The 18,209-nt window shown below is 43.6% G+C and overlaps 1 protein-coding gene across 6 annotated transcripts in view; it reads right to left on the bottom strand.

The window, feature by feature from the left end:
* CSRP2 (cysteine and glycine rich protein 2) overlaps positions 1 to 17,429 on the bottom strand; it is a 30,763-nt gene extending 13,334 nt beyond the window's left edge. Inside the window, exon 1 of one of the 6 annotated variants that reach the window (XM_053582652.1) lies at positions 16,176 to 17,429. The gene's annotated coding sequence lies outside the window, so the exon portion shown is untranslated. Of the gene's footprint in view, positions 1 to 1,852; positions 2,760 to 14,927; positions 14,944 to 15,375; positions 15,392 to 15,660; positions 15,678 to 16,016; positions 16,033 to 16,175 lie in introns of those variants that run through there. The other 5 variants (XM_053582655.1, XM_053582653.1, XM_053582657.1 and 2 more) reach the window with 5 other exon arrangements.
* Positions 17,430 to 18,209: the final 780 nt, after the last annotated feature.

Here is an 18,209-nt window from a genome sequence, read left to right as displayed (position 1 = left end):
AGAGATGTTCCTCGTGTGGCATAGGACAACGAACCCACCCTTGCCTTTTTGACAGTGGCCTTAATCCATTCCTGAGGGCAGATCCTTCATGACCTATGCACCTCCCATTCAGCCCCACCTCCCACCACTATTGCACTGGGAATTAAGTTTCCAATATGTGAACTTCGAGAGACAAATTCAAACTGTAGCATTCTGCTCCTACCTCAGCAAAACCTGTCATCCTCATGCTCAAAATATATTCATTCCATCCCAACAGTCCCCTAAAGCCTAACTCAGTCCAGCATTAACTCAAAAGTCTAAATCCATAGTCTCACCTAATCATATATGGGTGAGACAATTTAGCCTGAGACAGATTTCCTTGCAACTGTAAGCCTGTGAAATTTAAGTAGTCATATCCTTCCAAAATGACATGGTGGGACAGCTAGAGGATACATATTCCCATTTCAAATGGGAGAAACAGGCAAGATAAAGGGAATAACAAGTCCCAAGTCAGCCCAACACCCAACAGCCAAACAGACGCGGAAGCTTGAAAGTAAACTTCCTTGCCTCCTTATCCTCCAGTCTGGGCACACTTGGGTAGGGCTGAACCTGCGAGGATCCAGGGGGCCTCACTCAGGCCCTTGCTGGGTGCTGCCAGGGTGGTCTCACAGATGGAGTCAGGTGGCTGCAGCTCTCCCAGGGTGGAGCTGCACACTGGGGGCCCCACAATTACGGGGTTTTGAGGGCAGCCCTGCTGCCTGGCTCCTGTGAGCATTGTGAGGGCTCCCTATGGTGGCCCCACCTCTATAGCAAGTCTATGCCAGGCCCAGAGGCTGTCTGAGCTATCCTTTGAAATCCAGGTGGAGGAAGCCATGTCTCCACAGCCTGTGGCATCTGTGCACCCACAGAATTAGCACCACATGATGCCAAGGCTCACTGTGTCCTCCAAAGAGGCAACTGGAGTCACACCTGGGCCTGCCCGAGCCCCAGCTGAGGTGGCCATGGAGTGCTGGGCTGGAATATACCAGCAAGCCCCAAAACCCCATGAGCAGCCTGCCGCCCCTTTGCTCAAAACCCTTCTGCCCTCTGGGCCTGTGAAGGGGCAGCCTTGAAGATCTCTGAAATGTCTGTGAGGTCATGAGCCTTGATGAACATGCCCCAGCTTCCTTCTCCCCATGCTACCTTATCATAACGTTGCTTGGCCATACTCTTGGTTCTCTCTCCTAAACAGGCTTTGTTCTTTATGTGGCCGGGCAGAAAATTTCAAAGCTTTACATTCTGCTACCCTTTTAATTATAAATTCTGTCTTTAAATCCTTCTCTCTTCTCGTGTTTTACTGTCAGGAGTTAACAGAAGCTATGCAGCACCTCGGATGCTTTGCCACTTAGATGTTCCTTCTGCCTTATATCCTAGTTTACTGCTCTTCACTTCTGCCTTCCACAAAGTCCTAGGGACGCAGCTCAGCCAAGTTCTTTGCCATTTTGTAACAAGGACGGCCTTTCCACCAGTTTCCAACACCTTGGTTCCTCATTTCCATCTGAGATCTCCCCAGAATAGCCTTAACTATCCGTACCTGTAACAGCATTCTGGTCGTGAAAACTTCATCTCTAAGGATGAGACTGCCCGGTGCTTTCTTCTGATCCCTCACAGAATCATCCCTAATGTTCTATGCACAGCAATACAGGCTTTTTCTAGCATTCATTTCAAAGCTGTTTCAGCCTCTACCTCCCATTCCGTTCTGAAGCCACGTCCACACGTTCAGGTATTGGTGACAGCAGCACCCCACTCTTGGTACCAACTTCTATGGTAGTGTTCCGAGTTGACACAAAAGAACACCTGAGACTAGGTAATTTACAAGAACAAAATTTCTCACAGTTCTGGAGGCTGGGAAGTCCAAAATCAAGGCACTAGCAGGGTTGGTGTCTGGTGGCCCCATCTTCACTTGCAAGATGGCACCTTAAAAGCTTCATCCTCCAGAGGGTGGGAGAGAACAGGGCAAACCCACTCCTATGAAGCCTTTTGGTAGGGCAGAGCTCTCATGACCTAAACGCCTCCCAGGAGGGCCCACATCCAACCCTGTTACATTGGGGATTAAACTTCCACATGAGTTTTGGAGGGGACAAAAACATTTAAACCATAGCAACCACTAGAGTTTGGCATGTGACTCAGTCACAGCCAATCAGATCGCTGTATCCCCACTTCCTGCCATAGTTATTGGTTAAGAGATGACCTGGTTCAACTCTGTGAAAGTTAAACCCAGAGCTTTGGTTTAGCACTGTGTGAATAAAGGGGTAGGGGTGCTAGCAGCTATCTGGCCGATATAGGGAAAGAACCTGAGAATAAAGCCCCCACAGAACAAAAAAAGACAGTTTAGAATCTAGGGGGGAACCTGCAGCCTTAGGGCCACACATGGCTGTGTAGCTGCTTACGTGCAGTCTTCTGGCTAAATCCAAATTTTACAGAACAAATCCTTTCATTTTTATTAACGCATTTTTGTTTACCTTTTGTATTTTTTAAATGAACATAGTTAAAATACCAAAGAATAAAATAAATGTCAATGAAATAATCCTCTCAGACTGACTGGCAGAATTAGAACACCGGTAAGCCATAAGGGCTAAGTTGACGGCTGCTCTGCTCGTGGTCTGTTTCTCACTTTCCCACCTGACTGGCACCACCACACGAGACTGATTAGTGAGAGTTTGTGGGGCTAAGTATGCCAGTCTGCTGTCAGCTTTTGACAGTGAGGTACTGTGTTCCTGTTTGAAGTGGAATTTATTGCACAGCTTGATATTTTTCCACTCTGCCTCCTTAACAGCCCATCATGTTAAAGACTAAGAGTGCTTTAGAAAGAAAACAGATTTTTGGGAGGGGGATGTGGAGGGGAGGAGAGACAGTCTCATTATGTCACCCTTGGTAGAGTACCATGATGTCACAGTTCACAGCAACCTCAAACTCTTGGACTTAAGCACTTCTCCAGCCCTCAGCCTCCCAAGTAGCTGGGATTACAGGTGCCAACCACAACACCTGGCTGTTTTTTGTTGCAGTTGTCATTGTTTAGCAGGCCCAGGCCGGGTTCAAACCTGCCAGCCTCAGTGTATGTGGCTGATGCCATAACCACTGTGCTACAGGCGCTGAGCCAGAAAACAGATTTTTAAATGAGGATTGAGATTTACAATATTATCTTGTTTCTGCTAAAGATATGATTTTCTGGCTTGATGATACTGCAATGTTAACATTAAAGAAATTCAATGCTGATTAGCTTGTGAGGACCACAAATATTTTAGAGGGAGAGGTGTGAAAGGTCATATTTTAGAAATTAAAATATGAAAAGCAAAAGCAAAGATAATTCTTTCAAGCAGCAATGAGACCTAGAAATAATGCCACTGAAGCAGCTTATAAAGTAGCTTATATACTTGAAACAAGAGGGCAGCCATTCAGTGGTATAGAAATCGTGAAATACTGCACTGCTGACATTGTAGGGTGCTCAGACCCTGATAACATGTCAAAGTACAAACAACTGCCTTTTTCAAGGAGAACCGTAACTGATCAGCAGCATTACTTAGCCTTCAACTTAACAGAATAGCTTCATGTAATACTTCAAAAGGAAAATATATATTATTTACTCGCTTTGGATGAATCAACTGATACTACTGACTTGGTGCAAGTTTTATACTTTATTCAGGTCATAACATAAGATTTTCTTTGGTACAAAAAGCTACTCCCTTTGGGCACTCTGGTGAACTGAGCATGGGGAATAGAAATCTTCAACTTTCAAAATAAATGTCAGGAAGTAGGACTGAATTGGGTAAATTGAGTATGTGTACAAATGGTTCACCTTCCATGACAGGAAAATATGCAGGGTTTATTGTACAGATTAAAAAAGTGCCAATTTCATTGTATCTTATATCAGCAAAATGTCTGTGCTAAAGCTGCTACTTTAAGTGACACTTTGTGGCTCAAGAGGATAAGGCACCAGCCACATACACCTGAGCTGGCGCATTCGAATCCAGCCCGGGCCCACCAAACAACAATGACGGCTGCAACCAAAAAACAGGCTGGTGTGTGGTGGGCACCGGTACTCCCAGCTACTTGGGAGGCAGAGGCAGGAGAATCACTTGAGCCCAGGAGTTGGAGGTTGCTGTGAACTGTGATGCTACAGCACTCTACCCGGGGTGACAGCTTGAGGCTCTGTCTCAAAAATAAAAAAAGAAAGTGTTAGCTATTGTAGGGACAAGTGTTAGTCAAAATTTTTTCTCTATGAGAACAGATAAATTTTATAAAAAACAATCAGCAATGTGAATTATTGAAGATTTTTCTTGCAACTATTGAAAGAGGATATCATTTCCGTGTGATATCATGTCAAATCAAAATGACTTAAATATTTCTTTGCAAGGTAAAACTAAGTCTACATATAATGCATAGCAAAAACTCCAATCATTTTAACAAGTTATTTATCAAGATCTTTCTTCAAAAGGGAATTTGAGATGAAAATTTTCCCCAGTTAGCCAAGGTCCCTGAAGAGCAGGATGGCATATGTGAATTGTTTGAAGAATTATGCAGTTGTTACAGACCTATTAGTTGGAGAATAGAATGAAAGGCTCTCAGACTTGAGTCATGACACCACACTCAAATTAGCATTTTAGCGTCATCTAGTTGATATCACCAAGGCACTTAAAGAACTACAGGTGAAATTGAGCTCTCAGTAGATGACATTTTAACGTCATTGTTTGGTGCTAAGAAAGATCTGAGTAAAATACGGAAAATGCAGTGGAATACCTATGCCTTCGGCAACGTGTCTGAAAAATGCTATCTTGCTTTTCACCCACTGATGAGGTGAACACTCTATACCCTCGAGGGGCCCTTCAGGTCACAAATGACTGATACTCGTCTAAAGGATCAAGCAAAACTGCAGACTTCCACGGTGCAACCAAACATTCAAATGCTTTCCAACAAAAAGACATTAAAAGGTTAATTAACTTTAAAATGAACAAATAGTTTTCATTTTTTGAAAGTAGATTTTTACAAAATAATGTGCACTTTTAAATATATCTAATTGAAGTTTCTTGAATGCGGCCTTATTAGATTACAGCTAAATAAATGCAGCCTTCCAACATGAAGAGGTTTCCCACCCATGGTTTGGACCTTTCAAGCCCCTGATTCAAGTGTGCCTCATCCTGCCAACTTCACTTAGGTGAGCCAATAAATTCCCCCTTTAAATCCTTGGGAATCAGAGCGTCTATTCCTTGAAACAAATAATTCATACACATACAGAGACCTGACTGGTATTTGTGGAGAGACCTGTAGGACGGCGACGGCCGCTGGCCTAGAATGGCAGAGGGATGGGAAAAACCTAACCTGTAGAGATAGCTGCTCCCCAGAAACAGATGACGCGCTAACTGCTTATACTACATTAGGCAACCTATAACGGAGCCCCTTCCCTAGCAACTGTTGAGGTTGCCTCCCCTAAGGTTCCCATTAGGTGGAGTGGCTGGAAAGTCCTGAGAGCTAGCACCGGATGCGGGGGAGGCGGAAGCCCGGGGGATATAAGTACCAGAGAGTTTGTAATGGGGGAGGATGGATGGATAGGAGGAAGGAAGAGGAGAGCTTGCTGTTTTCCCGAGCTGTATCATCTCTACAATAAAGTGCCCTTGATCCTTCCGTTGGTGTCCTCGTCCCTGCTGGTCAGCGGCCCTGTGACACCCACAGTATTATTTGTTATCACTGAAATACTGGTCAGAATTTACAAAAAGTCTACTTCTCTTGTGCAGACAGGAGCAAATTTCAAGGTTCCACAAAAGTTACCAGGCTTACTGAGAAGGCGTCAACATAGGATCTGTATCTTGCAACAATGGAACAGATTACCAAGCCTTCCTTCTGTAGTTGCACAATCTTTTATTACCTTACCTGGAGACAGGTGCTCCTGTTTAAATCCAAATGCAACTCGAGTCTCACTGTAAAACCTGAGACACAAGGCCTTGGGTCCAGCAGCCTGCGTGACTTGAGTTTGGAGAGCAAGAAGTGACATGGACTTTGCTTCTGACCTCTGAAGATTCCCCGTGTTCTGGAAAGCTCATGGATGCAACAGACGTCTACTGGAAGTTCCCCAAAGGCCAAATAGGTAATGACACTACAAGTATTTATATTGGATCCCAAGTATCAGCTGGCTCTTGAAATATTTTATTGTTGAGGCATTTCTATTGAGGTTATTTCCCATTATATTGATTAACCAGGAATAGAGGAGGAAGGACTCAACTCAATCAGAAATGAGAAAGAGATTACAACTGATACCACAGAATTACAAAACACTATCCACGAATACCATGAAAACCCCCACAGAAAACGAGAAATGGACGAATTCCTGGAAACACATAATCTCCCAAGACTCAATTAGGAAGAAATAAAACTGCTGAACAGACCAATACAAATAAGATTGGAGCAGTGATAGGCTCAGCGCCTGTGGCTCAAGAGGCTAAGGCACCAGCCACATACACCTGAGCTGGCAGGCTCGAATCCAGCCGGGCCTGCCAAACAACAATAACGGCTGCAACCAAAAAAATAGCCAGGCATCATGGCGGGCGCCTGTAGTCCCAGCTACTTGGGAGGCGGAGGCAGGAGAATCGCTTGAGCCCAGGAGTTGGAGGTTGCTGTGAGCTGTGATGCTACAGCACTCTACCCAGGGCGACAACTTGGGGCTCTGTCTCAAAAAAAAAAAAAAAAAAAAAAAAAAAAGATTGAAGCAGTGATAAAAAAAATTTCCCAAAGTCCAAGATTAGATGTATTCATCGTAGCAGAATTTTGCCAAACCTACGAAGAACTGGTACCCATACTGCAGAAATTATTCCATAATGTCAAGGAGGGAATCCTCCCTAACTCAACTGGTGAAGCCAGTACCACCTTGATACCAAAGCTAGAAGACACCACAAAAACCTAAAACTATAGGCCAATATCCTTTATGAATATAGATGTAAAAATCTTCCATAAAATACTAGCAAACCAAATTTGTGTACAGTACATTGCCTGTTTACAACACATCAAAAAAAGGTCCACCATGGCCAAGAGGGCTCTATCTCAGGGATGCAAGTATGGTTCAACATACACAAATCAATAAATGAGATTCACCAAAAAGAAGCAAAAACAGACTATATGATCATCTCAATAGATGCAGAAAAAGCGTGACAATATCTAGCACCCTTTCATGATACAAACCCTTAAACAAGGCTATTGTAAACAGGAGAGCCTGGTACAAACAGAGACATAAACTAACGGAACAGAACAAGAGAAACCAGATATAAAACCATCTACGTACAACCAACTAATCTTCAACAAAGCAGACAACAACATACACTGGAGAAAAGTCCTATTCAATAAATATGCTTGGAAAACTGGATAGTGACATGCAAAAGAAGATCCCTAGCTCTCACAAAAATTCAATATGGATAAGAGACTTAAATGTAAGTCATGAAACGATAAAAATTCTAGAAGAAAATGGAAGAAAAACTCTTCTAGATATTGGCCTATGCAAAGAATTGATGAGTAAGACCCCAATGGCAATTACAGAAACAAAAATAAATGGGACTTGATTAAATTAAAAATCTTCTGCACAGCAAAGGAAACAGGACAAATACACATCATAAATAGGAGAAATACTCGCAAACTACTGACAAAGACCTAGTGTCCAGAATCTATAAAGAACTCAAATCAGCAAGAAACAACCCCATTAAGAAAGTGGGCATGAATGGAAGCTTTTCGAAAGAAGATAAATAGCCAACAGACAAAAAAAAAAAAAAATGAAACAATGCTCAACATTACTCCTCAGGGAAATGCAAATTAAAATCACAATGAGATATCACCTTGCCCTTGACAGAACAGCTATTACGAAAAAGTCCAAAAACAGTAGATGCTGGCATGAATGCAGAGAGAAAGGAACGCTTGTACGCTGTTGGTGGGATTGAAAAATCAGTACAACTGCTGTAGAAAACAGTGTGATTTCTCAAAGAGCCAGAAGTAAACCTACCATTCAATCAGTGATCTTACTACTGGGACTCTAAAAGTTTTTTTTTTTTTTTCAAATCGAAAAGACATCCTCATTTGAACCTTGCCTGCAGCACGACTTACAAATCTCAACGATGATGAGTCAAACCCAAGTGCCCATAAATTCATAAATGGATTAACAAAATGTAGCCTATATACAGATATCCAATGGAGTACTACTCAGCCATAAAAAGAAAAGAATTAATGTCTTTTGCCACAATTTGGAGGGAACTGGAGACCATAATCCTAAGTAGCTCAAGAATGGAAAAACAAACATCAAGTGAGTTCTCTAATAATTTGGAACTGATGGGCAGACAGGGGCACAGACAAAAGTAAAAATCACTGAAAAATCAAGAAGGGGGGTAGAGGGGGTAAAAACCTACCTTCAAGGCAAAATAAACACTGTTCAGGTGATGGGCACACTTGTAACCCTGACATAAGCATTTCTTTTTTTTTTTTTTTTTTTTATTGTTGGGGATTCATTGAGGGTACAATAAGCCAGTTACACTGATTGCAATTGTTAGGTAAAGTCCCTCTTGCAATCATGTCTTGCACCCATAAAGTGTGACACACACTAAGGCCCCACCCTCCTCCCTCCATCCCTCTTTCTGCTTCCCCCCCCCATAAACTTAATTGTCATTAATTGTCCTTATATCAAGATTGAGTACATAGGATTCATGCTTCTCCATTTTTGTGATGCTGGAAGACATAAGCATTTCAAAAGCTGTCTACGTAGCAAACCATTTGTATCCCTTTAATCTCTTGAAAGAAAGAAGGGAACTGTTAATACCAACTTGGTATTTTTCATTTTCACACAAATTTATCTGGAAAAATGATGAATAAGGAACCACATCTCCATCAAGAGTAAGGTTAGATGAGGCTGTCTTGGAACATTTAAAAATATATATTAAAAAACCTAATTAAGTACTTTGTTATTGTCTTCCGTGCCAATGAAAAGCAGCCTGCCTGCATTTTTCTAGAAAGAGGGATCTATCCCCTTTGTGTAATTCAGGGTTACTTGAAATTCACTTATTCTAAGTTAACTCTAATTCCTATTGTACATGCTATCCCAGCCCAATGTCAAGGTGTTGGCTTTTCAGGAAATAGCTATCAAAGTTCCACAATATTCAACTTACTATGGTATAAACTTCTGCCCCGCTAAAGGTGAGGGCCACATTTCTACACTCCCTATACCAATTACCACACTAATTGGCATATATTGAAATATTTAAAGTTCTATAGAATCTAAGGGCTTTGCTAAGGATTTCTGAATAGTCTACGATACATGATATAATAGAAAGAGCATCCTCAGAAAGCTTCAACTGAATTCGTTTTTTTTTTTTTTTTTTTTAAGATTGATAGTGGGTAGCTGGGTTTTCTTTATATTTTTCTCTAATGTTTGAAATATTTCAAAATGTAAGGGTAGGCAGGTTGACTGAGTTAGACAGACCCAGGTTAATGGTACCATTATATATACTAAGTCCACACAACCTTGGACTTAGTTTTTTCATCATGTAAGTGGGCAAAAGGAGTTCTCTCTACCCACAGAGACACTGTAAAGATAAAACAAGGTAAACGAATGCTTTGGCAGCTACCGGCCCATAACTATCAGTCTGGAGATGGAGAGGGCAGCTCCATTCTGCTATCCGTACTCCAGTATGAAAACCTACTGCCCAGTGCCTAACGCGCAGCTACAGAACAAACAGGGTAAAGAAAAAACTTAGCTGATTAGCTGCTCATAAACCTTCCTTTTCTGGGACACTAAAATGTACTGCAAGTATCGCAATTGTTCTACTTATGGTGGTGACTGTCTAGGAAATGAAGTTCGAATTTACACTTTAAGGCTGAACCCCTATGAATGTTTCCTGAATTTGGCAGGAAGAAGTGTGATTTCCATTTCTGTCACTCTTGGCATCACTGTGCATAAGAAAGCAAAGCTTCATTTTTCTTATCAGCCTTTGGCTGCACTACTCCCCAGCAGCTGCCATTAATCACAGCAGCCTGGCTCTCACTGAGCAATCTGGGCCCCGCGCCTCTCCCAAACCCTGTGCATCAATTTACAGAATGGCAAGAGCAAATAAAATCCCACTTTACCCATCTCTCAAAAAATAGGGCAAAGTCTGTTTTTTAAAAAGTCTTTTTCTTTGATTTTCTATGTCTGAAAGTTACAGCACTAGGATTTATCTGCTGCATTAGATTTAAAAAGCTTAATTTATATCTGAATACCCAAGTGCAATTTCTCCTTGCTGCTTCTCCTAGGTCTAAGACACCACCCAAAATTCATAGAGGAAAATTACTACCATCTAAACCTGAATAATCTTGTGGTACAGATACCTCATTCTCTAGATAACCAACTGAGATAACCACAAAATGAGCACACGGACCATTCTCACACCACTGGAGCTGAGTTGATTGTCTTACTGTAGAATCGGAATGACTTGATCTGTGAATTTCAAGTCTACATGTTGCCACATACAGTTTCTGCTGTTTGTGAAACTGTAGTTTCCATACAGTTACCTGCTCTGGAGTGAATCTCTATAAACCCAGATTCAAAATGTTGCCAGAAGCTTTGATATTTTATGACTATATATAGGGTTTTGTTATTACACTAGAACCTGGCTTTAATCCAATTTCCACAAAGGGAAAATTAAAAACAAATCTCTTCTTAAGCCACATCCTGGGGGAGTCACCTGTTAAAGAATGTAAATTAGAAAAAAAAATAAATTAGTAGCACTGTCCCCAATTACAATGATTTTTAGAAATGACAGGGCTTGAGAACGGCAGTTGCTTAGAAACTAAGATTTTCTCAATGCCTATTCTAAACATTCTTTTTCTTTTGCTATCCAAACTACCTTAGTCTCCTTCCCTTACCGAAGTGAACGCCACTGAATCAAAAACCCAGACTCTTCACATCTTGATGATCAGCTACATATATATATATATACACACACACACACCATTCACTCCTGCTGAAGCCAAATCCTTAACCTGGCCCTTGGAGACCCCTCAGCATTAGGGTAAATCAAGAGCACAGGTTTTGGAGTGAACATAGTAGTGTCCTCAATAAAATGAGGATAATAGTACCATCCTTATAAAGAAAATTTGCTTAACTCTATAATAATGCATAATTTCCATGATGCTTGTATGGTAGCACGGATAGCATTTATCACCAGTGTTTAGCAATGTTCAACCTTTGTTATCAGTGCTCGCCTTCCCCTACTCATCTATCCCTTCCTTCTTTACACCCCTAACTTCTCCCCATCAAGGCAACTGCCTTCCCTCCCTCCCTCTGCTACCTCCTGACTTTATTTCTATTATATTTCTAATATATCTCAATTATTCTAGGGTGGAGGCAGAGTATAACCACTGTGTCATGCTTTACTGTTTATGAAGCGCCCCTATAAATGTATGAATTTGACATTTTATAAACTATATATACATATATACAATAGGTTAGGTGTGAAGGATAAGAGGGTTGTAAGAAAGGGTGCCGTTTCTGGAGGAGTTCTATTTCAGTGGTAAAAATACAAGGACAAATAACAGCAATAAACCAACGACACAGAGACATGAGAAAGGGCTTTCAGAAGTCTGCACAATTTACTTTTACAGGCACGGCAGAACAGTCTCATCCTACAGACCCGCTGATGGATTTCTGGAACTATGTTGAGAAAGAGACTGAAGTTCAGGCCAGGTTCCATATTGGAGAGTATTGTGATTAATGATGTCTGCCATGGACATGTGCCACCTCTCAGACATTCCTGGCATAATAGAATGTGAGGCTTAGCGTCGGACAGACATGTTTGAAAGTCAGTTATCAGCTCTGTGATCATGGCCAAGTTCCTTAACCTCTGAGTCTCAACTTCCTCAGCTATAAATAGGGAATGGATGAGAACTATCCCACAGGTGGGTGCAGGGATTTAATGAGATAACATTTGTAAAGTACCTGGCAAAGCCACAAATATCAGCTTCCTTTCCCTTCAGGAGCACTACTAGACCTGAACACGGCCACCAAGTCCAGTTGTTAAGTGACTCCCTGATGTCACTGATCTCCAAAGCAGCAAATCCAGGTTACATTTTGACTCCAGAGCCACAGGCTATCCCCAAAACACCTATATCTGATTTTCTGAAAAGAACACTAAGGGTTGAAGCCATTCAAATCACCTGAGAATTGTCTATCCTCGAATTATCAAATTACACGCACCGGACACCATTCCTCTCCACCCAGTCCTCATCCACCCAACTAGTCGTAAGTGGCCTCTGTGTACCAGTCTCACCCCCACGCTGCTGCTGTCAGCCAAAATGCGGTCTACCACTTCTCTCTGCTAACTAAAGTCTAACTAACCTCATGACTGAGGAAAACCCCGCTTCTATCTAGTAAACTTTCCTATGTCCACCTCAGCCTCAACATTCTCATTAATTCTATATCCCGCTACCACCTGCATCTTCAACTTGGCACAGATCTGGATCATTACCTGGCAATTCCGTAAAGTAATCCAAATGCAACTATACTATACACTTGGGAACCCCAATCCTGGGCAGCTGCCACAGCAACCCGCAGTTTGAATGAAGTACAAGACATTTAATTCTTCAAACAATTTAACATTTGTGTGGTTTTTATATGGAGTCAGACCTAGATTTCTATATGAATATTTGATTTGCTAGTAATTTTAAAAATGAGAATGCTTATTTATATCCTAAGGCAGTTTTGAGATTAAATAATATATTCAAAACACTTAGAATAGTGTCTGCCATATGACAGATAATTAAAAGTGCTTCCCTAAAGCTTAATATATGCTTTACTCCCATTAAGTAGTTTGTTTATATTAACTCATTAAATCTTCATAGCACCTGAGGAAGGTATTATCACTATTCCCATTTTATGAGTGGGGAGCTGAGGCAGGCTCGTAACCATGAGACTTACAACCACAAAGATGACTCATAACCATGAAACCAAAACAAAATTACCATCTCAACTTAAAAATGAATACCAACAAAATTCAAAATAATTGGACATTTTGCTAAAATGAAGCCACTGCTAGAATTACAAATATAATATTGATCTCCGCAGCTATGGCACAGGCTCGTTTTAGATTAGGTACAGCTGTGTGCTGGCTGAGGATTTAAATCTCGCTTTAGTTTTCTTTTACAAGTACTGTGAAACCGCTGTGAAATTTTCTTTCCTATAGTGAACTGGAAAGTCATTTGGCACTAACATTACATGGTGTCTGTTCTTTCAAACATTTCAAGAAAGGGTCCAGAGCCTTCCGAAGGGGTTCATGACACAATAACAAATCTGCATGTAGGTAATCAAGACCCCACATAGCCTGGGGATTGCCACCCAACAGAATCCAAGATAAGCAAATACCAGCTCAGGTCCAATGCTTTTAGGAAACCTGTAGATATTATTAGCAAAGCGAAGAAAGCTAGTCTCCAGGCAAGGCTTAGGAGATACTGCTCAACTCTGCCTCAGCGCTCTCCTGGAAGACACTTTCACAGCCAGCCATTTCTCCAATATATTCAATAAAATGCACAACTTTGTCTAGTTACAAAGAACCTCTCCCAGGCTAGGCTGGGCTTTGTACACGCATCAGCATGCCTTACCCATCACCCTGTATGGCCCGTGCTATTACACCCATTTTACAAGATGAAGTACTGAGGCCAGAGAATAAAGGTAACTTGCACAAGGGCATCAAACCAATGGATGCTGGGGCTGACAGGTGAATCCGGGCCTGATTGGCTTCTGTCCCGCCCTCCTTGCCACGCTAAGCCTCCTCTCCCCTAGGGAGCTCCCTCTCCCAGGCTCATTTGATTCTTCTCATTTTTGACAGAAAAAAGAAATTAGAAACAAATGTAGCTATTTAATGGCAGGGTGGCATCTGAACCAGGGCTTCTAAAACTCATTTATTGCTGTGCCTTCTACACCAACATTCTTTGTTATAAAACAAAATGCAATTTCCCCCAACTCCAACTGATTTTGGAATTTCATCAGGACAAGTCTCCAATCAGGACTGGGTTCAGCACAGTACTTATACTATACACTGGTACGGATCATTACTTGTTGGATATATTTGGGAGATTTCATTTAAAAATCAAATCTGCTAATAAGTACCTATTGCTTGCATTAAATTAAATGTTTCCACAGTTGCAATCTTATTTGCTCCTTTCTTCCTTCAATTAACAGATACTGGCTCTCGTCCAACCCTGTCCAAAGCACCCAAGCAAACATAATGGGTTTCAAAGACTCAGAGGATGTAGATCCTACCTGAACGGTAACATGGCACCAAAAGAGCAAGAATACTGAGACAGAACCCCAAGAAACACTGAGAAAGTTTTCAGCAACAATCATGGCGTGGGGGTCAGGGGAGAGACTAGTGAATATTTCACACACACACACACACACACACACACACACACACACACACACACACACACACACACACACACACACACACACACACACACACACACACACACACACACACACACACACACACACACACACTCGCTTGAAGTTTGGTGCGCAGTTTTGAAACTTCATGGAAATCCCCCTTCCAAAATCGACCGCCACAACTCTTCAAAAATTTCAGTGAAAGTATATAGCCGACTTCCTGGCTGGCCTATCTGAATTCTTGGCATTTTATAAGTAGAGCTTTAAAACAGGTTAATTAGGAATGTCGAGAATTTAAGGGATTCTTTTCAATGTCCAGATTATAAAATTATTACCCCAAATAAGGTTTTCTGTATTGCAAAGCATTTACAGAGTGAAAACAGTCTTGGTTTGCAGACTGCAAATAAAACACGTTAAGCCTTTCGGGTATCCATTTAAACAAATTTCATTCAAGGTACCTCCCGGTTCAGAAGAGTTCGGGGATCCCCGGGCTTAGAAAGCCCTCCCTCCCCCCTCGGTGGGTGCCTACGTGGAGCTCTTGAATCCGGCGCTGGAGCCCAGAATATGATTTTTAGAACCGGTCGCAGAATTTCACAACCAAGCATTCTCGCATCTATTGGTACCTAACGGTAAAAGTCGCGGAAACAGCTAGGAGCGCTGGACTGATGTTTCACTGCGGCTCTTTCAACCCCGAGGGCTCGGTGCTGGGTGGGCAGAGACCACCAAACAATGGGATGCCAGGAGCACGTAAGGACTGCAGGCTCGGCCAGCAGTAGCAGTCCCCACCGCCCCCCCCCCCCGGGGATGGAACCTGGAAAGGTCGCCCTCTGTGCGCAGCACACTTCGGGCAGAGGAGACCCCGAGACCCGCACAGCCCCCTCCCTCAGCCGTGAAAGAAAGGGCGGCTGGAGGGGGGGACCCGAGGCCACCAAAAGGCGGATCAGCGGCAACACGAAACTCACGAGCCCGCCTCTAACCTAGAGAACCCGGTACCAAGAATGTTACAGGTCACTCGGGATCATTAACTTGCCCCGCGGGCCTGGGATCCAAGGGCTGCAGCTGCGCTGCCTCTGGGAGAAGGGCAGATAAGTTGGGGGAAGATGGGTGAAACTGGGGCGCAGGGGTCGGGAAGTTGGTGAAGGCACAAATGGGGACCTGGATGGGGACTGCCAGCTTCAAGGCTGGAGGACCCCGGGAAGTGGTGGAAACCCCCTGCCCCAGGACCCAGGGCGCGGCAGAGACACCACGCCGCCCCTACTCACTCGGGTCGGAGGCAGAGCCAGCAAGGCCGAACCAGACAGGGCGCCGACAGTCCAAGAGCCGCAGCCTGGCGGCGTCCGCGCCTTATACAGACCCCCGGGTGGGCGTGGCCTGCTCCCCGCCCCGCCCCGCCCCCCCGGCGCGCCCGCGGGTTCCCGGGCCTGCTAGTGGGAGGGGTGTCTGGCGGGAGAGTGGCTCGCGGCCGGCCCGGGGAGGGACCCGCAGACAAAAGGCAGGACTCCCGCCCCTTCCTTTTGCTTCCCGCCCGCCCGGCCTCTCCTCACGTCCCTGGACCTTCCTCGCCCGCCTTACTCCCCTCTCCCAAGGGGACACCACACTTTCCAGAAGCTCTGAGGACCTGGAAAAGGGGTGTTTCACCCCGCAGGTGGGCCCCGCAGCCCTGCCCGGGCCCTTCCCTCCGCGGACGGTCCCTCAGGAGGGACAGTCCGAGGTCCGGGAGGCGCCAGCGCAGAAAACCGGCGGAACGGGGCTTTCCGCCCCGCCCACCCCACCTTACCCTTCTGTGTAAACTCGACGTGATGAACTTCCCTCGTTTACAAATGTTCTTTCGTCCGACGTCCAGCTTCTGGGAATCTGCAACTTTCCGGTTCTTAAATAGCAAAATTCCTCATCTAAACTAAATAAATGACGTTGGGAAGACGCCACATTCCCGCGGTGTTTTGCTCTTGCCACCACCAGGGCACTGCGCACGTGGCTGAGGGGAGAGGCTCAGAAACCCGGGCGCCCGAGAGGGGGTTTCGATTGGTGCGTGTCAGAAAAGCCTGGGGATGCCGGTGACATCCGAAGGGACCTAATACCTAAGCAACAGGAGGATCGCCTGTTTTCAAATGAGAAGGAAAATAAACAGTGCGATCTAGCTGGTTCATATTCTAGGCCTTCTAATGACCTCTCCCTCCAGTAGCGCAGACACCTGAGAGTTGTTATTTGGGGAGTGGGGAGCTCAGAAACAGGAGGTGAGCAAACCCCCCTCATGCCACGAATGCAGTCGCCTCCTCTGGTCCAGAGCTTCTTACCCTTCGCACCACGGAGGTCTCAGAGGGCCGGCGGTGCTCCTAGGAAGCCTTTACTCCCCACGTGCTGTTAGTACCCTTCCCCCCGCGCTGTGACAATCAAAAATGTCTGGACATTGCCAAATGCCCTCTTGGGAGGCAGGGCAGGAAACATATCTACATGACAAAGTGCAGAACTGGCTTATGATATTATTATTGTTTTATTTTATGTGCTGGGATCACTCCAGGATAAACTCATTATAATAGCAGCCTTATTCTCTCCACCAAGCACTGTACAAAAGCTCACAGTGGTGATTGACACCTCCTGATACTGTGGCAGGAGTCTGGAAGTATTCTTGCCTGCTGTGAGCTTTTCTAAACCTGGGCAATCGTTATTTCCATGATATCAGCTAGTAAGTGATTCGACTTCTGAGCCAACATGAAAATTCTACGTTCTTTTTAGCTCAGCGGCTTATTTTTTCTTGTGCAGGTTTGTGGAGCGCTTCTACTAAGTGAAACTAAATCAGTGAATTCACTGCAGCACCGGCTTTCAGCAAACCATTGTCCTTTCTCTCCTACCCTTGAGTTCTTCTCAATGCCTCTCTGTGCAAGGGCCCTCCCTGACCTGACCTGTTTGCTTTCTGTCAGGGTCGTGTTGTCCCCAAATTCCACAGCCATATCTTATCATTTGAATTTGGGCTTGCTTCTGACCTAAAAGTATTTCTGCTGTTGTCTCTGTCTATATATATCAAGTAAGTCTGGGAGTGATGCATAGTATGTACAATATTTGAATTTAAATACATCTGTTTGTATTTAATTATCAACATTTAAAAAATATTTTTGTTTCCCTATTAAACATTTCTTTGAACTGTTGACTCAGTTATGAAACATGAGAAATTCTTTGAAAGACAGAGTGTGGGATTTAGAATCAGACATGGTAACAAGATAGAGCTTTACCACCTACTAGCTCTGTGAATTTGAGCTATGTACTCGACCTTTTTACACCTGTTTGTTTATCTGTAAAATGATACTACACTCTTAGAGTGGTTATGAGGATTAAATCAGACATGTAAATAAAATGCCAGGCATAGCACCTGGCACATGGTAAATTTTCTGCCTCTTGAAAAGAAACAGAAATTGTGCTTTGCTCAGCACTCATCTACCCTGCTTCCCCGAAAATAAGACATCCTCCAAAAATAAGACCTACTTACAGGAAAGATAAGACGTCCCCTGAACATAAGACCTAGGGCATCTTTGGGAGCACACTTTAAAATAAGACACCGTCTTATTTTCTGGGAAACAGGGTAGTACCGTCTTCTCCAGGGCTTTGTAGCAAGAAGGTATGAAGTGTTTTCCAGAACAACTAAGAGCCTTCAGTAGAAATCATTGGTATGCCTGGGGAAGGGTTAGTGGGAGAAATTCATCCTTGGGGAGAAGCATACGCCGTATGGTCCTAGTCTGTTTGACCCTTTCATTCTTGTAATAGGCACAATTGAAGTTTAAATGTGTCAGGGAGGATGTTTCTTTTCCTACTTACAATT

This window comes from Nycticebus coucang, chromosome 3, assembly GCF_027406575.1.
Source record: "Nycticebus coucang isolate mNycCou1 chromosome 3, mNycCou1.pri, whole genome shotgun sequence".
NCBI lineage: Eukaryota > Metazoa > Chordata > Mammalia > Primates > Lorisidae > Nycticebus > Nycticebus coucang.
Note: the sequence above shows the minus strand (reverse complement) of the source record. Positions and strands in the feature narration are given on the sequence as shown.